General features: G+C 37.4%; 1 protein-coding gene across 1 annotated transcript in view; it reads right to left on the bottom strand.

Moving 5' to 3' along the window:
* LOC101742923 (metastasis-associated protein MTA3) overlaps positions 1–15,419 on the bottom strand; it is a 73,742-nt gene that overhangs the window by 32,019 nt on the left and 26,304 nt on the right. The gene's annotated exons all lie outside the window — the stretch shown is intronic.

Raw genomic sequence — 15,419 nt, 5'->3', positions numbered from 1 at the left:
TGTGTGCATTACTAATAAAAATCTTACGTTACGGACGTTTTTTACCGGTTAGGGTCCGCATCGTCCCATAAGGAATTTCGTAATAAATATAAAAATAATTAAAAAAAAGTTCTCGTAGGTCTTCAGATGAAACAAATCTACATAACGGTTTAATCTATAAGCGCACATTATGAGTAGCGGCTCGATATGTCCCTGACATTAGCAATGTCATTGAGCGACTCACCATTTACGTCTGTGGTGTGTGGTTACCAGATCCTGCGAAAACAAAACGTCAACGTTGCTGCCTACCTTAAGACGTAAGGTTGAAGTGACATTTCCATAATGACTATGCCATCCTTCAAACAGGACAGTAAGATTGCTTCGCGAAAGATTTCCAACAAATACATTAGTAGTGGTCACGGAGGATGTCGTCGACTTCGCCCAAAACACGTCATTACGGATCCTCCCGATCCATTAACGGTGCTTTTAGGTATCACAAGCACCAGACACCGTCCTCGTCGAACCCGTCGCTTGCGACGAAGGGCGCGACGAGCGAATTCACCCATAAACACAACCCACTGAGTTTCTTGTCGGATCTTCTCAGTGGGTCGCGTTTGCGATCCGGTGGTAGATTCTGCAAAGCACTGCTCTTGCTGGGGCCAGTGTTAGCAACACTCCGGTTTGAGCCCCATGAGCTCACCTACATGTTAGGGCGAAGCTGAAATCGCCTCTCAAGACTATCAGCATTGGTAGGAAAAAAAATGAGGACGTAAGTTTTCGATATCACTCTAGCTACCATATAAGCAATTAAATAAAAATGAACATTTTGTTTGCTTTCTGCATGGTATGTGTCCGCAACTGCGAGTTGCTTCTTGATTTTTCTGATTGAGCCGAAATATTCGTAAAGTTACTGTCAGCACTTCAAGGAAAATTCCTGAGATAGAGCAATAAAACGTACTACAAATTGCGCGCGAGTACTTTCAATGCCTTTCATCACCAGTTAAATACAATATTTCGTTAGGTATAGTCGCAAGCATCACAATGAATCAAGATCACGTGCCTTTTAAAACCTTTAATGACCCAACATTTTTTTCACTAGCACAGAAAGAATAACAGTATTTTGAAGTTGGTCAGATTCTTCGACTTGATGTTTTATGTTTACAAGACGAATTCTCGGATATTACAAACATACCCTTACCCTGTCCAAATAAAAAAAGTGGACTCTCAGCACACCTGTTGTTAAGCGATTATCGAAGTCTATGGAAATGATAGTGTGAATTCTGCCATTGACCTTGAGATGTGTTCATTGAATTCGCGGCACATATAACAAAAACCGAAGTTATAATCCACCAACTAGTGCCTTAACATAATACGCCCTGGAAGCCGGTCCAAGCAAAGCTAAGTTTTCATTTTGATTGTATGGTTCAAATCGTATGATGAATTTATCACAATTAATTTTAATAATTTATTTTGAGCACAATTTGTAAACAATTCGAAGATGTTAGTTTCACGAATACATGAGCACATACACGTACGTTTAATATTAAATTTAAAATTACCAAGTTAAATGTGCGTAATTAGACTGTCAATGTCGAGTAATATGAAGGTGCTGTTCTAGTGGCATGTATAAATTTTTAGAAATTACTTAATACGTGTAATGAAAATTATACAAAATTGGGCAATTACTGATGGTTGCCCGCACAAGTTGATACCCCCTCCTGTTTATTTTTGAAACGAAACATCCGTGCATTTCAGACTGAAGGGTAAGCCAGCTTTACTATTGAGACTTTTATCGCGTGTTTCATTGTGGTATTCACTTGCATGGGCTTTACAACAAATTGACTATGACCACTTATACCCATCAACGCCAATAAAATAATTTCATTGAATTCAATTTAACATTTAGGAAAGGGTTAATTAATACGATAAATATATAGTTCAAAATGTGTGAGTGCGCCAGAACTAGTTTGTGACCTTGAAGTTATGAACGGGGGCCACCGGAGATCAGGCCGGCTTAGGTGTCGAGGGCGCGACATGGAATCCCGAGTGAAGGTGGGCGCACACTGCCGACTACGTTATTACTACTACAGGCCCGACCTACGGCAATATTATAAGATGCCGGCATGAATGGAAACGACCAATATCAGCATTTATGTCTTTTATGCACGTAAATATCGATTTCTGAAGAGCATCCCAAAGGGTCTGCCTTCGTCGAGAACATCAGCGTTATACAGCCTGATGATATCAGTGGCTGCCCATTTTCTTTATAAATTACGCATTGCGTTTGAAATGCTACCTTTAGGTCCGAACGCATTGCAACAATTAAGATTGTAAGGTGGTCGGTCGGTCACATGTGAACGAGTGTGCAGCGTTCATAGGCTGAGCGTTGTGACGTAGCTATTGTGTCGCGGTGGTTACGGGCAGGTGCAAGCCAAGCTGCACGCTGCGCCGCGCGGAGGCTGAGACCACCCTCGCCACCCCTCGTCACGTCCCCCCCTCCGAAATCCCCGCGCACGCCATCTTAACAAATCGATAGGATATGACTGTTCTCTACTTCGCGGGCACGACTTTTGGGCGCGGACAGGATGACCCCTTCATTACATAACACAAATCCACTTTAACATTACCACCCTGTCTGGGATACTAAAACTCATTTATAGTTCTACTTAATCTTTCTTAAATCAAATCATAAGTACTAGTTGGTTTATTACATTTGACTTTATTAATTACTGTAATTACGATCTTTTACATTTATTATTGGACATTTGTATTATATGTCTTATTAGACGATTTCTACCTTTGTGGTACATACCGCTCGTGGACGTCAAACAATAGGTACAGCTTAGGGTGAATATTTTATAACAATCTTTAACAAATTTTTTTACATTGCTTTAACTCTAGGTTGTTTGCCTGTAAATAATTACATTAACGAATCGGTTTTTTTTTTCTCCTTTGAAAGCTCACTCACATTAACCACTACACAAGTCTAAAGGAGTTACCTAAAAATAAAATTCGCAGTTTCACTCAATGTAATTCTCCTGTTTTCGTAAATGGGTATACATACATAGGCGCTTTTTTCATCTGCAAACAGAATTAATTCAATGAGAAGGTAATCCCAACCGTCCCATAACCCGAGCTCGGGAGCGAAACCGCGACCCGCCACCTCTACTTAAATATTCACGCCGTCTAATGACACGCTGCCGGGGTTCTTTGACAAGCTTCGAGATCTGTAGCTTGTCTTTATTGGTGTTTTTTTCGTACTAAAACGATATTCGAGTCGTCTATTATCAAAGGTGGCAATCTGTGCATTTGGACAAAAAAAAATTATTGATATGTCAATACAGATTGATTTGAATATAATCGTCTCCTTCAAAGAATACGGTTCAAAACCCGCATTAAATAAAGGTTAATAGTTAACCTGTTATTTATCTAAGATGGCGTTCCGAAGAGTTTTGTGACTGCTAATGGAATACAAAGTCAATAATTCGTTTTTCTGATTTACCAATCATTGTCCAAAAGTCAGATTGCCGGCTTTGATAATAGTCGACTCATTCTTTAAATATACTAGTTGCCCGTCCAATAATGATCAGACTTTTGACACCTAAAAATTTTGTTATTGACGTTATGAAATGAGAGAAAAACTGACTAGTTTCGTGTATACTTAGTCTGGCCATAAATACTGTTACAATTAAAAATAAACAAAATATTACATTTGAATATGGAAACTGTCATTTTTATATGATTGCTCATTAAGTTTTCTCATTTTGGCGCCAATACATTGTACAATATTTTGCGATATTAAAATGGAGTGGGGTGATAAAGAGAACCGAATCGCTGTGATTGCATTACATAAAGTCAGCCAAATGCAATTTTTAAAACTCTCCATACGCTTGGTGTTAGTAAAATGTTTGTGTACCGGGCTATTAATAGGTGCAATGAGACCTCCTCTGTTTGTGACAGAAAAAGATCTGGCCGTCCACGTAGTGTTCGTACGAAAAAGGCCGTCAAAGCAGTAAGGGAAAGAATTCGAAGAAATCCTGTCCGAAAGCAAAAGATTTTATCTCTGGAGATGAAGATAGCACCTAGAACCATGTCGCGTATTTTAAAAGATGACTTAGGACTTGCAGCCTATAAGAGACTTACTGGTCATTTCTTAACTGATAATTTAAAAGGGAATAGGGTGGAAAAATCGAAACAACTACTGAAACGGTACGCAAAGGAAGGTCATAGAAAATTTTTGTTTACGGATGAGAAAAATTTTACAATTGAGCAACATTTTAACAAACAAAATGACCGCATTAATGCTCAAAGCTCTAAGGAAGCTTCCCAATTACTCGACAGAGTGCAACGTGGGCACTATTCGACTTCAGTGATGGTTTGGTGGGGTATTTATTAGCTATGAAGGAGTGACTGAGCCATACTTTTGTGAAAAAGGTATCAAAACATCGGCACAAGTGTATCAAGATACCATTCTTGAGAAGGTAGTGAAGCCCCTTAGCAACACCATGTTCAATAATCAAGAATGGTCCTTCCAGCAAGACTCTGCGCTCGGTCTACGCAGTCTTGGTTGGAAACGAACGTTTCGGGTCGTCTAGTCCCGATCGTAATCCGCTGGATTATGATTTATGGTCAGTTTTAGAGAGTACGGCTTGCTCTAAACGCCATGATAATTTCGAGTCCCTAAAACAATCCGTAAGATTGGCAGTGAAAAATTTTCCCATGGAAAGAGTGCGTGCTTCTATTGATAACTGGCCTCAACGTTTAAAGGACTATTGCAGCTAATGGAGACCACTTCGAATAAGCTTTTATACTTTAAATTGTTTTATATTTATGTATTAAACTAACACACTGTAAAAGTAATAAATGTTACATATTTGCAATATAATTTTTTTTTTCCTTTGTCTCAGTATTTATGGCAAGACTAGGCATTTTAGCGCAAATATGCTTCGTTTCAATGTTGCGAAAAATACCACGAGAGAACGATGCTGTTTCTATTTACTAGTTGTCCGTCCAATGATCACTCTTTTGACACCTCAAATTTTTCTTATTGACGTTATTTTAGCGGAAATATGCATCGTTTCAATGAAATCGGATGTTGGGAAAAATGTTAGCATCGTTATTGTTTGTTGGAATGTACATTAATTATTAAATCAAATGCTCGTTAATAGCTATTTAGAAAATACGGGTTGAGAAACACAGGTACAGATATAGATTACTAGTGAAAGCCGCGCGTCGCTATTACTAATTGAATTTTAAATGAAAATATATCATTTGTTGAAACTACTTGGGCGCACAAGCGGTCTCAACAATTTGTTTCAACTCACTGGAAAAGAACCTGCAAACGCGTATAACATGAACAAAAAATAAAATAATAAATATTATAATTATCTATCAAGTTGACTGTTGTGTGACTTTACTTGTGGTAGAGCATATTATTTATAAGACCTTACTGGTAGGTATCATCAGGCCGGTCATCTTTCTCGTCGAACCCGTCGCTTGTGACGAAGGGCTCGGCGAGTAAATTAACCCACAGACACAGCCCGCTGAGTTTTCTCGCCGGATCCTCTCAGTGGGTTGCGTTTCCGATCCGGTGGTAGATTCTGCGAAGCACGGCCCTTGCTAGGGTTCGTGTTTGCAACATCGTCAGATTTGAGCCTCGTGAACTCACATAGTCACTACATAGTTAAGGTTAAGCTGATATGGTATATATGGAAGCCTAATTTAACCTCTGTGAAATCCTGCATTCGACGTTATCATCTCATCTCATCTTTTAATATGAATAGCGTTCGTCTGCCCATCTACATAAAAAAGAGACTAAGAGAAATGTTGTATTTGGGTATTGTCGATATGTGATTATAATATTATATTATATTGATATTGTTGTTGTGGTCGTGTTAATAACTACAGATTCACAGTCTGGCCATTCATAATAATAAAAACCAGAGTATTATTACATTTGAATTTGGACCAGTTATATTATGAATATTCACTGTGTATTGTGATGTTCGCGCCATATTACATATCTTTGATATTTCTTGTGACGTTAAAATGAAGTAGGGTGATAAAGGGCCGAGTTTCTGTTTTACTATTATGTAACGTAGATGTAACATAATCGTGTACTTAACATTTTCAGAGAAATGGCCGAAGATAAATATCATAATTTCTCTGGTATCTTACGAACAGATTGGCGTTCCTGTACTGGTGAAGCTAGAAAGGTCTCCAGGCCTCCAGTAAGCCTACAAACATAAAAAAAACGAGTTGATTGGTTTATACTATTGGTTACTAGTGGAGCTTGACAATTCTTTTCTATTATCTATTGCTATAATATATTATCTTTACTACTATTGTATAACAAACGGATCTACAAAATAGGTTGGTAGTATTTTTTTAAGATAGGATTCCTAAAACGAAAACCAAGAAAAAAGGGGTGAGAAACTATGTTTTTCTTTGTACGTAATGGATTGCAATTTATATTCACATGACGCTCGGAGTTAAGATATGGAAGGTAGGTTTCTTAATTTCAAAGAACCCGTTTTGAAATTCTAGAACAGAAAAGGAAAAATAAAACAATTTTTTAGCGCTGGACGTACAACTAAGAAGCTAAACAATCCAATTGCACATTAGCGTATCGGATGTCTGACAATTAACTCCAGGCTGGTATCTGCAGCCTAAAGACCTTTGGGCTTCAGTGGGATATCATGTTAAGGTCTTCAAAAGTTATAGTAAGCAGCAAGTAGCATGTGCAATATTCGTGTCAGTACTCTCAAAATTCTCATTTAAAGGGTATAATATCGACAAACGAGATCCGAAAACTTACTTAATTAATTAACAAAATATAATTCAACAAAGATTAATATTTAATCAGTGGAACCCGCTATGGATTGACTGTGATTATTGTTGCATGAAATAAATCGATTTCTTGAAATACTTGCGTCCCACGTATCGTAAATACTTTATTGATACTACGGCAGAAGTCCTCCCCGGAAGGCCAAGAACAATTGTAGCAAATTTATCACAGTCGGATGAATGGTTAAGAGGAAAAACCTCCATAGCAACGTTGGTGGTTATTAATTAAAATGGACAATTTAAAATTTGAATCGTAAATGTTTATGACAAATATGGAATCATCCAAGATGCGTAGTCTGGTACGCACTCGGTTTTACGGTGTGTATAATTTTATCTTAGCCTCATTATTATTTTATTCATTGCATCAAGTATTTCGGAAACTTGTGCTTGTATATTCTCGGGCCAATGCGTATTGTCATGTCAGGATTTTTGAAAATTATACCCGATCCTGTAGACCGAATGGTAAACAGGCGACGTCGCCCAAAGCACGTCATTACGGATCATGCTGATCCATTAACGGTGCTTTTAGGTACCACAAGCACCGGTCACCGTCTTCGCCGAACCCGTCGCTTGGGATGAAGGGCTCGACGAGCGAACTAACCCTATAGACACAGCCCACTGAGTTTCTCGCCGGACCTTCTCAGTGGGTCGCGTTTCCGATCCGGTGGTAGATTCTGTAAAGCACTGCTGTTGCTAGGGTCAGTGTTAGCAATACTCCGGTTTGAGCCCCGTGAGCTCACCTACATACGTTAGGGCGAAGCTGAAATAGCCTCTCATCTCAAGGCTATCAGCATAGGTAGGAAAAAAATGGTAGAATTAAAATACATTTTTTTATAGATATTTGCACGAATTTACGCTCCGTCGCGCTTTAATGGTTAGCACAGTCAATAGACATCAAGTGATGCCAATCACTGACACCAGGAGAACCAACTCGTCCGACCATCTCTACGCCGATCACAATAATATATAAACGGCCGTCTGGTGTAGTGGTAAGTGACATGGTCACTACACAAGGGGGTCGCGGGTTCGAATCCCGCCAAGGGAAGATATTTGTATGTTAAATATAAATGTCTTTCCAGGGTTATGGATGTATATTAAATATATGTATGTGTATAATAAAAATATTATATTTATTTCCGTTATCTGGTACTTGTAACACAAGTTCTTTACGAACTTAGCACGGGACCAGTTAACGTGGCGTGATTGTTAGTAAATATTTATTTATTTATATTTAATACTAATGACATGACTAATAATAATAAAATATGTATTACTTTAAAGTGTCACCTTGGTGTTAATACAACGCAACACACATTTAATACTTGATCCGATCACCGCTCAATACATCCTTAGCAGAATAATTGATATTATTATATAGTCTATAACGTTACTGTACGGAATCAATTCAATTTAAAATTTAAAATTAACTGCCCCCGACGACGCATTTGCTCTTGAAAAACAATTCTGTAACATGTTTAAGTTTTAATATTTGGATAGATTATATAGTTTATATAGATTATATGTTACTTAGTTTTTATTTTATTTTATTGCTTTGATGCGTGGACGAGCTCACGGCCCACCTGGTGTTAAGTGGTTACTGGAGCCCATAGACATCTACAACGTAAATGCGTCGCCCACCCTGAGATATAAGTTCTAAGGTCTCAGTACAGTTACAACGGCTGCCCCACCCTTCAAGCCGAAACGCATTGCTGATTCACGGCAGAAATAGGCAGGGCGGTGGTACCTACCCGCGCTGACTCACAAGAATATAAGTAGTTAATTTCAACGCCACGTGGTTTAAATTAGCACGTTTCCACGTTGAATTTTTGGATTAGAATTTTATATCTTAACTATAATTATTATGAAACTACCAGCAATAACATTGTGTTTGAAGTGATGTCGCATGACGTCGAAAGTGTGTATGACCATTGTCACCGGGCGACGAAGCGGATACCCGCTTCACCTCACTTCCGTTAAAACTAAATGCATAAAAAATTACTTAACTCTTTATTAGTTTCGTTTCATAATTTTTATGTCAAAAAAAAACTGGTCAGTTAACGTATATGTTAATCTATAAATGGTAGGTTTCATTGGTGTCGCGTTTGAGTGTGAAGTACGAGATGGTGAAACAATGCGACCGACGGTCTTGTACAAGTGCGGATCGGTCGGATGCGCGAGGTTCAGTGACCTCGTGTCCTCCCCGCTAATGCCCCTCCCGCGGTCTCACTTTCGATGCGCCGGAGGCCTTCCACGAGTCCACGTGCCTGCGCACCGGCTACGGAGTCGTCGTTGGTGACGTCACCGCCTTCAGGACCACACGACTCCAACGGTGCGAGGCGGTAGAGCGTAAAGCAGTTTGTTCTATTTACTGGTACGCTTATGGGAATACTAACGGCGGTGAAGCGATTAGTTATTTTCCCTGACACGATAGAAATTCATATAGTAATAATGCATTTACAAATCTGATTTTCTATTTCATAATCGCATCAAGAGCTTTTACATTAGAATCAAAAGTAATACCGATGTATGTATAACTATTTAAAACCAAATCAATCAATGTAGTAACATTAAATTATGAAGTACTGAATTTTATTTTCACCTCAAGTTTCTCAGTTACAGTTTAGATTAACAATATTATTAGTTAGAACACATATGTACATAATATGTTTCAAGTTGTTACAATGTGTTGTAAGTTTTTTAATTAGCATGTTACTATTTTATCAACTTAATGAAATAGTGTTGATTCGTTGTTTCAAGTACAATTATCTGCTGACTTTTTGTAACCGATTAAGACATGTTATACTTTTTTTTATATTAGCCTGTATGAAGATATGAGTTCACAATCCATCTAGTAGTTATCGGTAAGCGAAGCTATCATAACGCGAATTACTTTCTTTTTCCTACCTAAGCTGATCGCCTTGAGAGGCTATTTCAGCGTAACGTTAACTAGTAGGTGAGCTCACGGGGCTCAAGCCGGACGACGTTGCTAACACGAACCTTAGCAAGAGCCGAATCTACCACCGGATCGGAAACGCGACCCACTGAGAAGATCCGGCGAGATACTCAGTGGGCTGTGTCTGTGGATTAATTTACTCGTCGAGCCCTTCGTCGCAGGCGACGGGTTCGACGAGAACGATGACCGGTCGTGAATTGCGTCGCCTATACTGCGACACTAGGCTGATGTCTTAATTAAACGGTATAAAGGCTATTCTACTCTTCATAGCGGAATGCGTTTATTTGTTGATTCTCTAGGCAGATAAGCAGACGACCGACTTGAAGGTGAGTGATTACTGGCGTTGCTAGACGTCAGCATAGGCATAGACAATCCCTTGCCTACCGCTGAGTACCATCAACAAAGCTCGATTGAAAAAAGACATGTCGTAGCACGCGAGAAACGCTGTGGGTGTGTGTTCATTCCAGTCCAATGGTATGACTGAGTCGCGACAATATGAAGCACGGCACACTGGTGGTTTTTTACTGGTGGTAGGACCTCTTGTGAGTCCGCACGGGTAGGCACCACCGCCCCGCCTATTTCTACTATAAAACAGTAATGCGTTTGGGCTTGAAGGGTGGGGCAGCCGTTCTAACTATACTGAGATCTTAGAACTTCTTATATCTCATGGTGGGTGGCGCATTTGCGTTGTAAATGTCTATGGGCTCCAGTAACCACTTAACACCAGGTGGGCTGTGAGCTCGTCCACCCATCTAAGCAATAAACAAAATTATTATTAATTTTTCAAATACAAAATGAGCCGTGTATTTTTCTCGACAATGAATTTAACAATAAATATTAAACCAATTTCCCCACAAACTTGCAAGGTCTAATTCATACCCGCGAAAGGGGGCTCAACTTATTGGTGGTCACGATTGTAGAAGAAATCTGGGTTCGTCGTAACAAGGTAAAACATGTAATGTATTCATTTTTTAAGTTTACACCAAATAAAATATTCAAATTGCGTAAAACAGTCATTTTGATCTATCACCAACTCAACGAAGGACGCATTGCGAATCAAGCAAAATTCTAAAGTTACGACTTTTTGAAATAAATAACGACGCACATTATAATATTTTAACAAATTACTTTAATTAAAAAAAAAAAAAAAAAACGCGCAAAAAACGAGACGATAATTTGCAACAAATATACTCAACTTAAATTCTTAACATATTTTGTGAAACATAATTTGTAAACTTGTTTTGTCTATATAGATAGTTTGAAAACGACTTTAAGAAAGTGACAAATGTCGCATAGTAATGCAAACAACAGTAGTGTGAAGTTCAAATCAAAACCTGAGAAACGAGACAGTAAAATCTCAAGTTTGTTGACAATGGTCAACATTTAACTTGCGTATTCTCGTATTATTTATTTATACCTTATTCACAAAATAAAACTTGTACACACAGGCTGACTTTAAAGCCAGGGGCATTCTCTTCCAGTCGACCATAGGGGTGGTGCAGAGATAATGCATGGTAGGTGCATTAACAAAAGAATAACAAACAACAACAACAAAACAAAAAAAGAACAAAATCAAAACAAAATTCTTCCTTAAAATAACATCTCAGTATTATAGAATACACATAATGTTAAATATAGGTACTTATATAGATTACATATGACTTTGTATGCATAAATAAACAAACTACAATTTAATATACCTATGTATAGAATAGTAAAATACATACATACACATAATTACACACAATATAATAGACATATAAAGTAAAATAAATAGTAATAAAAATGTTATAATTTTTTTTTTAAATAAATATTTACTAACAATCACGCCACGTTAACTGGTCCCGTGATAAGTTCGTAAAGAACTTGTGTTACAGGTACCAGATAACGGAAATAAATGTAAGATTTTGATTATACACATACATATATTTAATATACATCCATAACCCTGGAAAAGACATTTATATTTAACATACAAATATCTTCCCTTGGCGGGATTCGAACCCACGTCCCCCTTGTGTAGTGACCATGTCACTTACCACTACACCAGACGGCCGTTAAATTGTATTGTATATGTAATTGTATTGTTGTATAAATAGTATTAAAAATGTTGACTTTAATAATAAAAAAAAACAAGTCGAATTGAAAACCAAAAAATCCCAGCTAATTCCGCTGATGATAGACCAGTGCAATAAAATAATTATTGTACTGTCATCGATCCTTGATGTGTGTCATGTTAATCGGACGTGGTGAATTTGTGAGTGAAAATTGAATGAATTGGATTGACAAATATAGGTTATGCTAATAAATTAGTTTTAAAAAGACTTTTTGGCGGAAACGCGAGGAGTGAAGTTCTGTGATTTGATTTATTTAGTCTATTGAGTGTTTATTCAGTTTTAAATGTGTAATAACGGGTGGTTTATTAACTGTTTAATATCTGTGAAAGTGCACAAATGTGGGAAAATGAAACAAACCCGCTGGACGTAGTTTCTCGGGATCCTCCAAAAAGCTTACACAAAAATGTCACGGTAAATAACCGCCATTTTAAAGAGATTATATTTCATCCCATATCATCTCATCTCATTTCATTTAATTTCATCTCAGTTGATGATGAATGTCTCAAATTAATCGTCTTCATTTCATTTCACTCCATATTATCATTTTTCATAAATATAAGAATATAAATTAAAATAAGACTTGACCTAAAGGTCTTAATTACCAGGTCATAAAGTCCCTTTAAAAAAAGTGATTTAAAAACAAGGGCAATGTGGAAATTTACGTCGCAAAGTCACTTTGACACTATCAATGTAATCAATGTCGCGACGTAGTGAGTAATTTGAAATTGTGAAAAAACCGGTCTTAAACAATATTTTTGATGAGTAATAAACCATTTTCCAAGAACAAACAATTTAAATCTATCATAATTAAATTACTTTCTTTTATTGCCTTTGCAAGTAGGCGAGCTTACGGCCCACCTGATGGTAAGTGGTTACCGTCGCTCATGGTGCCCAGCAAAGCCAGGGGCAGAGCCAAGCTGCTGTCTACAAATAAGCTACCAAACAGACTATAGTCTACTTCTTATGTACTTTATAAGTTCGATATTCATAATGGCTTTTTAACGAACTAATTAATCTCTATTTTTACATTTTTAATGCATTAGACGAGAGCACATGGGCCAATTGGCCTTGAGTTCATAGACATCATAAAGTGAATGCCGCCGTCATCTATCTACCTTGAGACGTCAGGCGTAAGCCTCAATCGTATTCTAAAAATGAAAAAATAGGCTGGTTCTTAGTACTTCCTCGTACAGGCTTACCAGGACACCTATACGTGTAGTTGTTGTACCTATCCTAAGGGATAAGATGCACTGTGTACTTTTATCGAGTGCCGATGGTACCAATAAATTTTAATGAAGGACATACGTAACTTCACGATAAAGACATAACTACGCAGGTATCATAAATAAAATCTCCAATATTTATGAATTTAATTCGAATTGTGAGTCCGCACGGATAGGTAGCAAGCACGGTCCTGCATTTTTTTGCCGCGAAACAGTCTCATGTTCTGGTTTGAAGGGTGGGGGGCTTCAGTTATACAAGATAATTGTTCCTTAGATTTCATCGAGAGATGAATGGTTGGTAATTACGTTACGATGCCATTTGGTATCGTCACCTAACATCAGATGGTGGGTTGTGATATCGTACACCCAAATAAAAATAAACAGTAATAAATCTGTTATTAATATAAATAAATAAAAATTATAGCTGTGGTGGGTGGACGAGCTCATAGCCCACCTGGTTGTTAAGTGGTTACTGGAGCCCATAGACATCTACAACGTAAATGCGCCAGCGACCTTGAAATATAAGTTCTAAAGTCTCAGTACAGTTACAACAGCTGCCCAACCCTTCAAACCGAAACGCATTACTGCTTCACGGCAGAAATAGGCAGGGTGGTGGTGGTACCTACCCGTGCAGACTCACAAGAGGTCTTACCACCAGTGATTACGTAAAATAATAATTTTTCGGATTTGATTTTTATGACACGATGTCCTATACCGTGGAAGTCAATCGTGAACATTTGTTGAGTACGTATTTCATCAGAAATCTTGGTACCCGCCTGCAGGATTCGAACACCGTTGCATCGCTAGATACGCATGCACCGAAAGTCTTATCCTTTAGGCCACGACGACTTCTAAAATACTTTAATAAGAACTTTATAAGTCTCGAGGTAACTCATGTTGCGCATTCAGTGTTCAATTATTTAACATCAATAGTCCAGGATCTTAACATGATTTGCGGTTATGTGCTAAATAGATACATAAACACTGAACAATAATAGGGAAGTTTCAAAGAACATTTATACTTCGCAAAAAAAAATAATGGATTCACATCCTAATAATATACGGCATGTTCTTTAGCTCACGATTTACCTGGCGTGTAATTGGTTAACGGAGTCGAACATTGGGTCCAAATCTCAATAATAATTGTAATGTGCAACGCCTTATAGCAAGATGATGGGCTACTTTTGCGGCCAATAATTACGCATATTTATGTAATTCATATCTTACACAATTGTTTTAAGTGCGTTTTTCTTCGTATCTAAAAGGAGTATGATACATATGTATGTAAATAAAAAGTGACAAATGCCGAATTTGAAGAAAAGAAAACAAGAGACACGTGCGGTAATCGAAATTTAAATATATCATGTTAATATCAACAGATTGGTGTTCAATGAGACCTGAAATCCTCTTATAATGAAAACGAAACCGCAAAACTAAAAAACTACAAAAATCTTATCTACACCCAATAACACTTACAAGAAATTACCAAACTAAGCAGTTCGTTTTTAAAATCTATTATGAAATTTAGTTATACGAAAATAATAAAATAAAATGCTTAAAGATCAGAGCGATAAAGCGTTTTTAGTGTCTACAAATCTGTGAATAAACATTTGGATTAACTAAAAATTCAAGTGCCACCGCAGAAAGACACTCAGTGGCTTTGTTTTAATTATACGTATATTGTCTCTTTTTAATTTTGTTTTAATTATACTTGTCTTTTTAACAAAAAACACCTTAGGTACGATAAATGTTATGCAAAAAGCCTTATTTAAGGAATCTCTGGATTTTACAGTACAGATAGTTAGTTACATGTACCACTAATTTTTTTCTCGTCATTTCAGGCTGATTGAAGAAAATTTTCTTTTAATTTAGCTACAAAACTCGTGTTTTTTTCTTTTTATTTAAACTCATGTGTACTTAAAACACAGAGTACGTTCACGGCGGTCACGTTTTGCAATCTATTCTCATTGTTATTGTCATGGGTGATGGTCGCGGGTAGCCTAATAATAAAAGTTTATCATTTTAAAAAGCAACGCCTTGGTTGTGCAGATATTTCATCACCATGGTCTAAGGTCCAGCTTCGACGGCAGTAGATAATGAGTTCCAGGTAGGAACAAAAATAAAAAAATAAATAAAAAAACCTTTGGTGTTCACTCCTTTAGAATGGCATGTGAGCGACGTCAGTTTCATACGTTGGATATGCATATTTAAATTAAGCAACACCTTCCAGATCTTGCGCAATGTCTGTTTACTGGGGCCGATAAAACTATTACCAAAGAAGTCAGCGTAGCGAGTTATCGT

The sequence above is a fragment of the Bombyx mori genome, chromosome 25, assembly GCF_030269925.1.
Source record: "Bombyx mori chromosome 25, ASM3026992v2".
Taxonomy (NCBI): Eukaryota; Metazoa; Arthropoda; class Insecta; order Lepidoptera; family Bombycidae; genus Bombyx; species Bombyx mori.
The sequence above is the reverse complement of the archived record's forward strand: the minus strand, read 5'-3'. Positions and strand labels throughout refer to the sequence as shown.